General features: G+C 43.4%; 1 pseudogene; it reads left to right on the top strand.

Annotated features, from left to right (window-relative positions):
- The first annotated feature begins 15,382 nt into the window (after positions 1 to 15,382).
- On the top strand, positions 15,383 to 15,800 carry LOC143438379 (large ribosomal subunit protein eL33 pseudogene; annotated as a pseudogene).
- Positions 15,801 to 16,065: the final 265 nt, after the last annotated feature.

The following is a 16,065-nucleotide window of genomic DNA, read 5'->3' as shown; positions in this document are numbered from 1 at the left end:
GCTTCCAAATCAAAGTTAAGGATGGGTACATCTGACTTACTGCCTACACCATACTGTAGGGTTCTAGATACAGAAGGAAGGTTAGGAATGTATGTTTCTGAGTAGAAACACAGAAAGAGTGGCACCATATGGAAGATGGAAGATGCTTCTTTTCGTATTTCAAGGACCTACACAAACTATGTGGCAAAAGGAGACAAGAAAAAAGTAAAAAGTACGTAACAGGAAAACCTGTCAGGCTGCTCTGCCTCCTGCCTTTATCAGACTGGGGCCTGCGAGCGTCTCTGCGATGAACAAATGTGTGATGGAGAAGTGGGAGGGGTGGAAGAGTGGAGCAGTGCTTATGGTACGGAGAAAGGCAGCACTGGAGGTATGATGATGGTCGCAGGTGTGAGCGAGGGCTGAGGTCAGCAATGTAACCGGTCATCATTGCCCTTTGTGATTGACCTCTGAGCAATGATGGAGACCTAGTCGAGGAACGGTTCACTGTAGCTGCTTGTATTATGAATGCTAATTACATTCCCCCAAAAACCTGCTTACACGAAAGTGTCTGCATGTAGCTTCTGGGAACGTGCCCCCAGTTAGTTCTGATTGGTAAATAAAGATGCCAACAGACAATAGCTGGGGAGGAGAGACAGAGGCAAGATTTTAGGATTTCCAGGCTTGGGACCAGGAGGAAGAGAAGGAGGAGATCCTCCATTCTGGAAGAGTGTGGAGGAGTGGAGAGACGCAATGCCTGAGAAGAGTGATCAGAATGGCATAGCCGCCACGTGGAGCAGCCAGGGAAAAGTGGCCTAGAGGGCTGCCCAGCTGGGTCTGGAGCAGCCAAGATAGAATATAGAATTTAGTAAATAATAACTTGTGACTATCTGTGGGAGGTAGATTAACAGCATGGAGGTTAGGCCCAGTCATTGTGATGTTTAATACATATAAAATATAAAGGCTGTCTGCGTGTCTTTCATTCAGGAACATAAACCATTCAAGTAGGAAGTGAACCGGCCACCGGGATTTATTAATTATTTAATATTTACAACAGTTCACTCTCTGGATTGGACCTCTTTGAAGGACTCGCGTGGCCATGTTTGGGTCAGTGGTCCTGATGCTGTCAGGAGCCTGGTGAAAGTCCTTGGCCCTTGTTATCACCAAAAGCCATGTGAATGTCCATGATCTGTGCTGCCACCCGAAGCCCTGTTGATGTCTGAGCCATGCTGCCTCTAGGAGCTAAACCGATCTGAATGGCCTTCGCTGCGACCTGAGGCCACAGTGATGTCCTGGCCATACTGCTGCCGAGGGCCATATTTGGGTCCGTGGTCCTACTGCAGCCGGGGTTTGTCTTGATGTCCATGGTCCATGCTACTACCGAGGGCTATGTGGATGTCCATGTACTGCCACCTGTAGCCATGTTAATGTCTATGGGCCGTGCTGCCCCCTGGTGGCCATATTGATGTGAGTGGCTTGCACTGCCACCTTGGTCAGGGCTGCCTCCAGGACTTTTTCTAGGTCCCTGGTCCTACTGCAAGGGGAGTGGGAGGAGTCTCTGCTGTCGCCAAAAAACATCTGCGCTTCCTCTGACCTTAAAGAGCTACTTTGGCAGTTATATCAATGACTGCAAATGAACAGTTGAGACAGAGGGACATGGAGGGCTTCTTTCTATGATAACCCCAATTCTCTCCCCTAGCACCCTCCCCCAAATAATCTTGAAAAGGAGGCCATCAAAGAGAACTCTTAAAAATTGTGATAAAGATGCTGAAGTGTAGCTCTCCACAGTTGACGGCTTCAGGAGTAGGTGCAGGTGGAAAAGGACTCAGCTTTCTTTAGGGGTGGGTTCACTGGGAGTTTAACCATGCTCCAGTGAATATATGAGAAATACAAATTTGACTTAAAAAATTGTTGGGGGCGGGTAGACATGAAATGACTAGGAAGTGAGTGTGACCGAGGTGTACCAGGTGAAATTCCCAATGAATCAATAAAAATATTATTTTGGAAAAAAAAAGGAAAAGGAAAAAACTTCAAGGGCTGTCAAGACAGCTCAGCATAGAAAGCACTTGTGCAGACCTGACAATCTGGCCCAATCCCTGAACCTATGTAATGATTCTGTGTGTACAAGCTCTACACAGAGTGGGTCCACACAGAAAGAAGGAACCAAGATGCCAGGCAACTTAATAGAACCACTATAGCCCAACCACGCATTACCTAGATCTATTCTTCTTTGAAGTGAAAATAAAACCTGATGTCTTTATACCATTGATTTGAGGATGAAAGGAAGTTTGGGGATTTTGGGGATTTGTTTGTTTGTTTGTTTATGTTTGTTTTGTTTGCTTGTTTTTGAGACCAGGTCATACTATAAGCCCTGGAACTCGATAACTAGACCAGGCTGGCTCTGAACTCACAGCAATCTGCCTGCCTCTACCTCCCTGGTGCGGGTGTTAAAGGTCTGCACCACAATGCCCTGCTGACAGAAGGTCTTATTACTCTCAACTCTCAACAATTTCCCTGTGAGGCAGAGTGCACATGTGGGGTTGGGAGTGAGGTGTTGCATGTCTGTGTCCAGGCGCTCGTTCATGTGTATTTGGAGGCCACAGATTGACATTGCTTGCTTCCTCTGCTGTGCTCTGTGGTTTGTTTTTGTTTTTATTTGAGACAAGATCTCTCACAAAAGGCGGACTCCTGGTTTCAGATAGACTGCTGTCCAGTGAGTTCCAGAGGTCTTATTGACACAGCCTCCTAACCCAGTGCTGGGATTACTGACCTGTGCTGACACCCTTGTCCTGTCTGTAGTATTTGGGAACCCAAACGTGGGTCCTCGTGCTTAAGAAACAAAATTTTCCTATTGAGCCCGCTCTGCAGCCCTCACAGCAACCCTGTGATACTATGAAAAAGCGATTTGTATGTGATTTTACATTCCTCTGTGAATTATGTAACTTTTTGAAACACTTACAAATACATAAACTTTTTAAACTGAGAAAAGATGCATTTTTTATGCAAAACATAGAGAGGAAAAATTTTTAAGTTGTTAAAATAGAAACCATTCTGAAAGCTGTCATTTAAATATTTTTGAAAAGGAACATTCCACATGAGACGGAACGCGTCATATCCGGCTTTTTGTTTGGCTTATTTCTCTTAACATGATCCATCCCGTGCCATTTTCTTGCAAATGTCTTTATCCATTTGCCTGTTAACGGGCACCTGATCAGGTTCCCTATCTTATTTCAAGTAGTGCTCCAATAAATAAATACTTCTGTAGAGTGCCCACTTAGATTTCTTCAAGTACATATATATCTAAGACTGGGCTAGCTCAATCAAATACTAGTTCTATTTTTAGTTTTTTAAAGGAAAGCTCTTGCTGATTTTCATACTGGCTGTACCAGTTTGCACTCCCACCAACACTATATAAGAGGCTCGCCACAGTCTTCACCAGCATTTGTTGTTATTCATTTTTATTTTGTTTAGTGTGTGTGTGTGTGTGTGTGTGTGTGTGTTCTCAGATGCCATGCATGGCTCTCACATGGAGCCAGATGACAACTTTCTAAAATGACGTCTACCTTTATATGAGTATCAGGTATCAAACTCATGTCACCAGGCTTTCGTGACCAGTGTCCTGACATGCTGGACTATCTTGCCGCCCATGTCATACCGTTTCCTGTTGGTGATAATTCTGGTTGGGGCGAGATGGAATAATAATGCAGTGTTTGTTTGTATTTCTGTGATCGATAATGCTAATTTTATTCTACCTTTATTGGCCATTTGTACCTCTGTTAAGGATCATCTTAATCTATTTATTTTGCAAATAAAAAAAAATCTAAGCTGACCCTGGTGGCTCATGTCTGTAATTTCAACATTTGGAAGATGAGGCAGGAGAATTGCCTTGATTTTGAAGCCAGTTTGGGCTATCTAGTCAGGCCAGACCACCCCAGTTTACTAAATTGAGACAGTTTTCAAAAAAACAGGAATGTGCCCTGAAACAAGAACTATAGTTATATTCTGCAAACCGCTATTTATAGTGTGTGGTTAGCATGTATAAGGCATGCAAATTGCAGAGGTCTGGGATTCAATTCCTGAACACCTCCACACACCACACACCCCCAAAAGAAAGGAAAAATCTCTTATTTTTATCTTATTTTTATAGTCCACTAAGCTCATCTTAGAGAAGTTGTACAGCATTGACGAATAATTGTTTTTCATTTTTCTTCTATGCTTTTTCAAGACATTTCCCTGTGTAGCCCTGACTGACCAGGAATAGCTCTGTGGACCAGGCTGGCCCCCCACTCACAGAGATCCTCCTGCCTCTACCTCGAAGGTTCTGGAATTAAAGGTCTGTACCACCAGGCCAGGCTCGTTATGGGATCTTCTAGACAAGACCTTTCTTTAGCTGAGGTGATCCTCTGCTTTAGGCTCTGGTGTGCTGAGATTATAGGTGTGTTCTTCTACACACAGATGGGCCTTTGGCTGTTCGCATGGTTTTCTCAGTGATTTTTCTTCTTTCAGTGGTTCATCTCCTGTGATCATTCCCAGTAATCAAATCTCCCAGTCATTACAGTCACAATGACTTTGAAGTTTGCCAAATGACTTCTCTGATCAGCGGGAAATCAGCAAATGCAATGAGCAAAAGCTTACATACTTGTATGTCTGGGGCTTGCTCCTTTTACACGTAATTGATTGTCATGAAAATAAGCCTGATCTTCTTTAAAAAATCAGCTGGACAAGATCTGGTAGGAATGTGCAGAAGAGGCGGAGGAAAGGTTGTAGGAGTCAGAGGGGATGGAGGACACCAGGCAAACAAGGCACTGAGTCAACTAAGCAGGAGAATCTGGGCTCACAGGGACTGAAGTGGCAAGCACAGGATTTGCAAGGGTCTGTACCAGGTCCTCTGCACACACATTGTGACTGTTAGTGTGGAGTTTTTGTGGGACTCCTACCAATGGGAGAGGGTGTGTCTTCAACTCTTTTGCCTGGTCTTCAGATTTTATTTTTCCTATTGCGTTGCCTTAGCCAGACTTCATAGTTAGCTGTTGTACCTTGGAGTGCTGCTCGTTTGTAAGGGACAAGGAAACAAGGTAAACCTGGGGAAGAGAGGAAGTGTCAGGAAAAGGAGTGGAGGGAGGGCAAGCTGTGGTCAGGATATGTTATATGAGAAAAGAATATATTTTCCATTAAAAAAAATACCAGCTGGAGGCAGAGTCATAAACTCCAGCTGTCTACCAAATGATTGTAGCCATTAGAGTTAGAACAGGTCAGATGAGTAAAGACCAGTCAGATAAGAACACCCAAACTGCAAAATTGTGGGCACATAAATTGCCTTGCCGCTAAAGTTCTACATAGTTAACTATTTGGGGGCAGGAAGTGGAACTTTTATACATTAATAAAATTAAGTACAACCAAAATAGAAAACAGAGAAAGATAGAGGAATCCACTTGGGTTCAAGTGATCACTGTCTTTCCTTGCCTTGATGTCACTTAGCTGTTTTACATGCCAGAGAGTTTCCTACCTATCGTGGAGTGGTGTTTGCCAAACCATGTAAAGTCCCTAGTGAGGGCAAGAATGGAGTACACACAATTGTATCATTTTCCCAGAGTCTTATCTTGTCTGTCTTACAAAGGTCTCAGTCTGCTATGACAGTGCATGGTGCTCAAAACCCAATTTTGAAGGATCTCTACTGTATCCTAAGAGTCACAAAAAAAAATTTCAACAAACACAAAACCAAAAATGAAGCTCGGTAAGGTTGAAACTGGTCACTTAGAAAAAATGCAGCTGTCGGTAGTCACATAAGACTCTATGAACAACCACTAATAAAAGTCATTTTCTTCATCCAGATAAATTTGAATGTGACATTCTTTGGATTTCTGGTACCACCCCAGCTCGGAGGAAAATATTAATTTTACATTCCCTCAAAAAGGTTACCTAAAAGAAGAGCTTTAGGAAATGCTAAATTCCCCTGGGGCCCAGTAACGGAGTCTTGATTACCTTAAGTCAGAAATGAGAGTTCTTTTCATCTTGTTTATGAGTAGAGTTGTCTCTTTGTCTGACCCCCAGACCAGGACAGCAAGCTTTTGGGGATGGCTGCAGTGAGTGTTTCCTCTTATTTTTGAAAAGGGTATCCAGAATATGAGGGCAACATGAATGTGACGTGTGCTACCCCATTGATCAAGTCAGGTAGGTAGGAATCTCATATTCCCTCATCACTTGATGGGCACCCCTCGAGGCACTCAGTATTCAAAAAAAAAGATAACCTTCCCAGAAAAAGGAGAACCAAATGTTCTCCCAAAGGGAACATAAATAGCTGTGCTTCCTGCTAGAACCGTCAGACAAGCTTTCAAAGACCCACCCATTATTTTCTTTCTTTGAATGCTATGTGAAAAGATGATTTTGAAATAGCCCCTCCATCCATCATAAAGGAACAAACCTAAGGATGAATAACAACATGTTGAAATGGCCAAATGTCTGTGATTGGGCCCTTCTGAGCCACTGAATTAACCAATCTTACAGCAGATCCACCTTCAGATAAATAGTATTTCAAGTGGTAAGTTTGGTTGCTTGGTTAGATGGTTTTCTTTTGTTGGGAACAGTTTAAGATAGGGCCTCACTGTACAGCTCTGGCTGCCCTGTAACTCACTATGTAGACCAGTCTGGCCTAGAACTCATGGAAATCTGCCTGCTTCTGCCTCCTATTGCTGGTATTAAAGGCATTCACCACCAGGTGCCAGCTCCTTCAGGTAATAAGGTTCTACGAAGCAGAATTAAGCAAGGCTAATACTGCCGGTCGGTGGTGGCACACACCTTTAATCCCAGCACTTGGGAGGCAGAGGCAGGTGGATTTCTGAGTTCGAGGCCAGCCTGGTCTACAGAGTGAGTTCCAGGACAGCCAAGGCTATACAGAGAAACCCTGTCTCGAAAAACAAACAAAAAACAAAAACAACAAAAAAGCAAGGCCAATACTGAGGAAGGTGGGTTTTATGTGGAATGATTTTTAAAAGGTCTCTCTGACATTTGGAAAGTGAGGAAGACAGTCATGTGATGTTGTAGTAATTATTTAAAAGGCGGCCACCAGACAAGCCGACTATCTAAGCTGCAGCAGCTCTGCCTAGCTCAGCCAGGGGCCACTTGCACCACAGCTAGAAACGGCCAGCCTTGCCATCCACAAGACACAAGACGTCAGCGTGGGAGGTGGCTCTGCCAATCTTCCATGCTATCTCCGCAAGGCTGGGCAGTGCCCGGACCATCCTGCCAACCACATGGGCTCAGTACAGATGAGATTCTAAAGCTTAGATTATCCAAAGGCTTTATATATTTGGTAATGATCAATAACAAGATGCCCATACAATCAGAAGTGTGACACAATACCCAACCTAGATATACCAACTACCTTTGACTGGCGGAGACACGTGAACATCTGCCTTTGTGTTTCTCTCTCTCTCTCTCTCTCTCTCTCTCTCTCTCTCTCTCTCTCTCTCTCTCTCTCTCTCTTTCTCTCTCTCTCCTCGCTCCTCCTCTTCCTTCTCCTCTTCCTCCCTTACTCCTCCTCCTCTTCCTCTCTTTACTCCTCCCACCTTAGCTCCTCCTACAATGTAAAATGTCTGGGTTTATATAAATGAATTGTGCTGGATAGTTTTATGACGAGCTAGTCATCTGAGAAGAGAGAACATAAATTAAGATAATAGCTCTCTAAGACTTCGTTGTATGCAAGCCTGGAAGGCATTTTCTTAATTAGTGGTTAATGGAGGAGGACCCAGCCCATTGTGGGCGGTACCACCCCTGGCTAGTGGTATTAGGCTCTATAAGAAAGCAGGTTGAATAGGTCATGAGGAGCAAGCCAGTAAGCAGCATCCCTTCATGGCCTTTGCTTCAGTTTCTGCCTCCAGATTCCTGCTCTGTGAACTTCCTGTCCTGACTCCTTATGAACAGCAATATGGAAGTGTAAGCCAAATAAAGCCTTTTCTCCCTGACTTGCTTTCAGTCATGGTGTTTTGTCACAGCAATAGAATCCCTAACTAAAGCATGCCCTGAGGTAGAAGTTTCAGTTTAGCAAGGAAGCCCATGTGTGAACAAACAGTTGAGGTAGGGGTGGAGGACAATAGGTGAGAGCAGAGAGAAAATAATGAGATGTACTTGTGTAGGTTCATTTGAATTGTATTAAAGACTATAGATGTTCTTATGATGGAGATCATCTGGATCTGAACAGAGGTGTGGTAATTTTATGTGAGAAAGTGTGTGCTGGATGGAATATAGATACTATGATAATGAAGTACTCCTGCTGAAAATCTACAAGAATATCTAAAAGGAATACAACATGGAGAAGGATAAAGGTGGTGGTGGTGGTAGTGGTGGTGGTGGTGGTAGTGATGGTGGTGGTGATGGTGGTGATGGTGGTGGTGGTGGTGGTGGTGGTGATGGTGGTGGTGGTGGTGATGGTGGTGGTGGTGGTGGTGATGGTGGTGGTGGTGGTGGTGGTGGTGGTGATGGTGGTGGTGGTGGTGGTGGTGGTGGTGGTGGTGGTGGTGGTAGTGATGGTGGTGGTGGTGGTGGTGATGGTGGTGGTGGTGGTGGTGATGGTGGTGGTGGTGGTGGTGGTGGTGATGGTGGTGGTGGTGGTGGTGATGGTGGTGGTGGTGGTGGTGGTGGTGATGGTGGTGGTGGTGGTGGTGATGGTGGTGGTGGTGGTGGTGATGGTGGTGGTGGTGGTGGTGGTGGTGATGGTGGTGGTGGTGGTGGTGGTGATGGTGGTGGTGGTGGTGGTGGTGGTGGTGGTGATGGTGGTGGTGGTGGTGGTGGTGGTGGTGGTGGTAGTGATGGTGGTGGTGATGGTGGTGATGGTGGTGATGGTGGTGGTGGTGGTAGTGGCGGTGGTGGTGCTGAAAAGAGAAAGATTTCTGAAAATGTTTCTAAAATAGACACTCCAAGATGTCCTAATGGATGGAGCTAGGGTGTAATAGGAAAAGGACTCAAGGATGACTACTGGATTTTTGACATTAACAAATTGATAAACATGGCTTTGCAGTTTACTAAGATGCAAAAGATTGATTCTGCAGAAAATTCTAGATGGAAAGCAAAAGTTCATATTATATTTGACATAGCTCTTGCAAATGGAGAAAAGGTTACTCAGAAGATTAAAATATACATATTTAAATATTTACATTTGAATTTGCATATTCAAAATTCTAGAAATTAGGCTAGAAATACAAACTTTCAACTCATAAGCATATATTATGTATTTGAACCCATGATAACAAATAATATAATTAAAGAAATAAAACTACAGAAGATGGACAGTCCAAGGCATAACACCTTGGTGTTTTCAAATCTTACACATCAAAGAGGTGAGAGAAATAGGAGAAGAGTACAGAAAAAGAAGCTAGCAAGGCACAGGGACAACTTCTATCCTAGAATGTGTAGTTAAATAAAGTTTCTAGAAAGTGTAAGAAAAAAATCTTTGAAACACCACTGAAAGGCCTTACGTGGATGTTTAGAACCTGACCTCGCATGGGGTAACCTGGTACTCATCTGTTTTATTAGTCCAAGTTCTCACAGGAGTGTTGGGTAAGATGGTCAGATGGGAGACAGTGGCTCTCGATTACCTTTAATACGAGATTTTTCTATAAAGGGAAGTGAGAAAATAGAGTGATAACCAGGAAGAGGCATAAGATCAAAAGGTTTCAAGTTTGGTCATCGTAACGGCAGGATATATGGTGATAGCTGTGAGTCACAAAAGGCTAAAGGAATGGGTGCTGTAAGAGGGACGATTTCAAACAATCAAACCCTAGTAGTATTCCTCCTATCCGTCACCAAACCACCAAAGCGAGAGGGCCTTAAAGACCATGTTATCCAGCCTTCTTGTTGTTTTTGTAAGAAACTGAAGCACAGAAAAGCTGCACTTGTCCAGAGTCATACAACCAGCTTCCCCTTTGTGCCTCACCATGCTTTCCTAATGCCATTTTATATTAAATATTTTATTTAATATTCACATATGTACATAATGTGTTCGAATCAAACCCTTCTCCATCCTCTCCTTGCTGTAGTCCTTTCTCCCGGTTTTTAACTATTTGTCACTTCAATCATGGTTAAGTGTAACATTCAGTGCATTAAACACATTCAGACCGCTGTACAAGCATCACTACGCATTTCCCGAACGCAAACTTTGTACTTGTCAAATAACAATTTCGTAGCCACCTAGTTTCTTTGATTCTCCACAAATTTTATCACACAAGATCACACACATAGTACAGCCACACAAAGGTTGTCGGGTTTTGTCTGGACTAATTCATCTGGCACAGTGCTTTCAAAATGAACATCGTAAAACCTTACAATAAGAAGTACAGATTTCCAATGCAAAACTCTTAAGATTTAATCGCTGTAATCAAGTGGCAGAGGTATCACCAGTAATATGCACAAAGCAAGCACGTTTGGCTGGCATCATTTCTTAGTATGGTATTTTAGAGGGAAGAGGAGAGAAGTGATGTTAGCTTTTCATCTTGGTACTCTCATGCCTCCTGTTGGAAAGCAAAGGAATTGGCTCTCTCCCTAATCACTATTAAAAGCAAGAAGTGATTCAGGAAATCCAAGAATCTCAGAACCAAGGATGCATGCACTGCAAGGTGAAACTTTCCAAAGTTACTTGAAATCAAACTGTTTGGCAAGTGATGTGCACCACTCAGAAGGTGGGCAGGAGGATTACTTGAGACTAGAAAGTTGAGAAGGTTTTCTGATATTCACCAGAAATGTCTGCGTGGACATGTGTTTTATCCAATAGGAAGTTTTTATTAGCTGGCTGGTGACTACACTGGGCTACCCGGTGTAGCTCAGAACCTTTCTCAGGGTGACCTTTTAAGTACCTGGGTTGATATTACTCAGTTAACAAGAACACTAATTCAAAAGCAGAGCAACAGGAGCCGAAAAGCAAGGTTAGCATATTTAGAGACATCCCCAGAGCTTTGGACTATGAAGGCTTAGCTCTTTGTTTTAATTTTGGCAGGTGGTACTGTCTAGATGCTGAGTTTTATGGCCTGAAGGCTACTTCTATCATGACATCACTTTTGCTAAGGTCTGGGGGCTGGATCCTGTTACACATTCCCCACTGGCTCTTTGGGTATGATGGATTCATTTAGGGGCAAGGGGGTTTGTTGTCTTAGTTTACAAGAATTTATTCATTGTTTTACATAAACAAGTAGGCAGTTGAACAAGCAGAGTCGTATAGTGAAAGTTACAAGTAAGGATTAATGGCCCAGCCATGGCCTTAAGTGCAGTAGTTAACTAGGGAGCCTGACTGGTACCAGTTTTAGATTTCTGACATCTCTTTTTTCTTTTCTGATGATTATTTTTTATTATAGTTAACTTTCAAACTTATTCCCTGACTGCTTGGCATAGAAGCAACAAGTTTTCCCCGGTTCCATGCAAAGAACACCTTGTCTCAAAAAAAAGGAGGACCAGTTTCTTTAGTTCTGAAGAATGACCTCAGCTAAGGAATGTAACAGGGGTTCCAAATGGGGAGCAGAATTTTCTAGATGGCCCAAGTCTATATTAACTTGAGTACTGAGTTCCTTCAAGTTTTTATCCCCCATAACTAGGGCTAAACTTCAATAGCATCAGAGCCCATAACACCTGCCCCAAATAGAGGGATGAAAGGGGGGATGGCTCATCTCACACGGGAAAGCCCAGGATCTAGATTTACATAGACCCTGCCTTCTTTTCATTTTTAGATGAACACCTGTGGTATAACATGCATGAGCTTACAAAGGAGTGGGGTCTCCTCCAGGGTAAACAATTCAGAAGTTGCACAGTTGGTTAAGCTATTAGTGCCAGCTATTAGTCCATTGGACTCTGGGGCCAGGGAATACATTCTCTTGCCATTTCTGAAATTAACCAGCTGTGTATGGATATTAGAATATGCATCAGGGAACTATCTTGGGGTTATCTTGGTGACATTAAGCAGGTACACTTCCCACAGAGGTCCTTGTTCTGGGTAGTCTTATGTCAGCTTGACACACAAAGTAGACTGATCTGAAAAGAGGGAATCTCGACTGACAAAATGCTTCCATAAGATCTGACTATAGTGAGCAGTAGTGATAAAAACTGCATGGTATTGGTACAGAGACAGGCAGGAAGATCAATGGAATAGAATTGAAGATCCAGAAATGAGCCCACATACCTATGGTCACTTGATCTTTGACAAAGGAGCTAAAACCATCCAGTGGAAAAAAGACAACATTTTCAACAAATGGTGCTGGATCAACTGGTGGTCAGCATGTAGAAGAATGCAAATTGATCCATTCATATCTCCTTGTACAAAGCTCAAGTCCAAGTGGATAAAGGACCTTCACATAAAACCAGATACACTGAAACTAATAGAAGAAAAGGTGGGGAAGACCCTCAAATACTTAGTCACAGGGGAAAAGCTCCTGAACAGAACACCAATGGCTTATGCTCTAAGATCAAGAATTAACAAATGGGACCTCTTAAAATTGCAAAGCTTCTATAAGGCAAAAGACAATGTCAATAAGACAAAACGGCAACCAACAGATTGAAAAAAGATCATTACTAATCCTAGATCCGATAGAGGGCTAATATCCAATATATACAAAGAACTCAAGAAATTAGACTCCAGACAACCAAATAACCCTATTAAAAAATGGGGTACAGAGCTAAACAAAGAATTCTCAACTGAGGAAATTCGAATGGCCGAGAAGCACCTTAAGAAATGCTCAACTTCCTTAGTCATCAGGGAAATGCAAATCAAAACAACCCTGAGATTCCACCTCACACCAGTCAGAATGGCTAAGATCAAAAATTCAAGTGATAGTAGATGCTGGCGAGGATGTGGAGAAAAAGGAACACTCCTCCATTGTTGGGGGATTGCAAGCTGGTACAACCACTCTGGAAATCAGTCTGGAGGGTCCTCAGAAAATTGGACATAGCACTACCTGAGGACCCAGCTATACCACTCCTGGGCATATACCCAGAAGATGCTCCAACATATAACAAGGACATATGCTCCACTATGCTCATAGCAGCCTTATTTATAATAGCCAGAAGCTGGAAAGAACCCAGATGTCCTTCAACAGAGGAATGGATTTAAAAAATGTGGCACATTTACACAATGGAGTACTACTCAGCTATTAAAAATAATGAATTTGAGAAATTCTTAGGTAAATGGATGGAACTAGGAAATATCATCCTGAGTAAGGTAACCCAATCACAAAAGAACACACATGGTATTTACTCACTGATAAGCAGATGTTAGCCCAAAAGCTTGAAATAGCCAAGATTCAACTAACTGACTACATGAAGCTCATGAAGAAGGAAGACCAAGTGTGCATGCCTCAGTCCTTCTTGGAAGGAGTGACAGAATGCTCAAGAGAGCAAATAAGGTGACAAAGTGTGGGACAGAAAGTCAAGGAGGGGACATTGGGAGACCACTCTATCTTGATATCCAACCCATGTGCAGTCACCAAAGATAGACGACGATATGGATGTCAGGAAGTGCATGCTGACGGGAGCCTGATACAGCTGTCTCCTCGAAGGTCTGCCAGAGTCTGACATATCCAGAGGCGGATGCTCACAGCTACCCATTGATCTGATCAAGGGTTCCCAATGAAGAAGTTAGAGGACTGAAGGAGCTGAACAGGCTGGTGGCACCAAGAGAAGAGCAACAGTGCCAGCCAACCAGAGTTCCTCAGGGTCTAAACCACCAGCCTGGGAGCACAAAGGGAGGCACCCATGACTTCAGCTGTATACTTAGAGGAGGATGGCCTTGTTGGGCATGGGTGGAAGAGGAGATCCCTGGTCCCATAACGGCTGAACACCGAGCGGGGAGGAATTCGAGGGTGGGGAGGGGTGGTAGGTGGGGCACACTCTTGTGGAGGCAGGAGGGGGGACGGGATAGGGGGTTCCTGGGTGGTGGGGGGAATGGGATGAGGGAATAAAATCTGAAATGTATTTTAAAGAAATAAAAAATATAAAAAATAAATAAATAGAAAAAAGTAAAAAAAAAATCTAACTGTAGTACATTTTCTTAATTAAAGATTGATGACAAGGGTGCAGTCCATTGTGCATGGTTCCATGCCTAGGTTGGTGGTCCTGGGCTCTATAAGAGAGCAAGCTGAGCAAGCCAGGGAAAGCAAGCCAGTAAGCAGCACTCTTACATGGCCTCTGCATCAGCTCCTGTTTCTAGACTCCTGCCCTGTGTGAATTCTTGTCCTAACTTCCTTCAACAATGAATAGCAATGTGGAAATGTAAACTAAATAAACCCCTCCCTCCCCAACTTGCACTTTCGGCATGGTCTTCCATTGCAGCAATAAAAGCCCTAACAGTCACTCAGGGTGATTATGTTGGTTCTATTTACAGCTATAGGGTTGGAAATGGAGCTTATTGTTTGATTAGTTCCAATCCCAGCATAATATGGGGGATTGGGGTCCAGGCACAATCAGCATTCCTGATCTATATGGTTAAGAAACAGATACATTCTTTCTATCATCCCAAACACTGAGGGCCTGGGTTCCACTGAGTCCTGAACCCTTATCTGAGGTTACCAAAGAAATTCCTGGGGAAATTGGAGCTTGGGGGGCTAGTCATCTTAAAGATCTCCTATTGTGGAGATATCAAGATGGGTTGTTTCGGGCCAATAGGACCAATAACTTAAGGTGCAAGTTTCTTTTATATAGTGAATTTACTGCCTGGATCTGGACCATTTTGGTATAACCTGGATCCTCAGGTTCTACTGGTTGTCTAATAATAATTTTGACTTCCTGCCAGATATTTCCAGCATTGACAGGTAAATACTAAGAAGGGATCAGTATGCCCCCAGGAGGATTACGTTTTGTAACCCCTTGGGGCCCAATGGTATTTGCCTGACTTCTGGCAGTTCAAGGGGATGCATTGTACTGGATAGATCAGAGCAACTTCTTTTCACCCACAGCCTCCAGAGCATGGTCCTCTGCCCTGAGCAGAACTTGAGCATCAGCTATGTACCCAATCCCACAAAACCCAGAGGAGGCTGGACTCCTAGGAGCTCTAAAACAACCTGAAACAGCATCATAGGAACACAGGATCTCAGGAGATTGGTCACACCAGGATTTCAAGATCCCAGAGGCAGCCTGACTCCCAGAAGCTCTTACACCCAGTATCTCAGGATCACAGGATCACAGAGACAGCTGCACTCTGAGGAATTCTGCACAACCAAGATAACAGGAAAGACAGGCTACAGTCAGAGACAGGGGGTGCAAGTAGCACTAGAGATAACCAAATGTTGAAAGGCAAGCACAAGAATATAAACAACAGCAACCAAGGTTACTTGACATCATCAGAACCTAGTTCTTCCACCATAGCAAGTCCTGGATATCCCATCACACCGAAAAAGCAAGATTCAGATTTAAGAACACTTCTCATGATGATAATAGAGGACATTAAGAAGGACACAAATAGCTCTTTCTGCCATCTTGGAGCCTGTGGAGGCCGGCTGGGAACAAGACTTCTAAAAGCAAGCATGTCTGGAAGGCTGTGGTGCAAGGCCACTTTTGCTGGCTACAAGCGAGGTCTCCAGAACCAAAGAGAGCACACGGCTCTTCTTAAAATTGAAGGCGTTTATGCCCGAGATGAAACTGAGTTCAACTTAGGCAAGAGATGTGCTTATGTGTACAAAGCATAAAACAATACAGTGACTCCTGGAGGCAAACCAAACAAAACCAGAGTGATCTGGGGGAAGGTAAGTCGGGCCAACGGAAACAGTGGCATGGTTCTTGCCAAATTCCGAAGCAACCTTCCTGCTAAAGCCATTGGACACAGAATCTGTGTGATGCTGTACCCATCCAGGGTTTAAACTAATGAAGAGTAAATAAATAAAAGTAGATTTGTGCTTTTAAAAAAAAGAAGGACACAAATAATTCCCTCAAAAAAATACAGGAGTACACAGGTAAAAGCCCTTAAAGAGGAAACACAAAAAATCCCTTAAAGAATTACAAGAACCAAACAGGTGAAGAAATTGAACAAAACTTCCCAGGAACTAAAAATGGAAGTAGAAACAATTAAGAAATCACAAAGGGAGACTACCGTGGAGATAGAAAACCTAAGAAAGAGATTAGGAG

Source organism: Arvicanthis niloticus, chromosome 25, assembly GCF_011762505.2.
Source record: "Arvicanthis niloticus isolate mArvNil1 chromosome 25, mArvNil1.pat.X, whole genome shotgun sequence".
Classification (NCBI taxonomy): domain Eukaryota; kingdom Metazoa; phylum Chordata; class Mammalia; order Rodentia; family Muridae; genus Arvicanthis; species Arvicanthis niloticus.
This window is presented reverse-complemented; position numbering and strand designations above follow the sequence as displayed.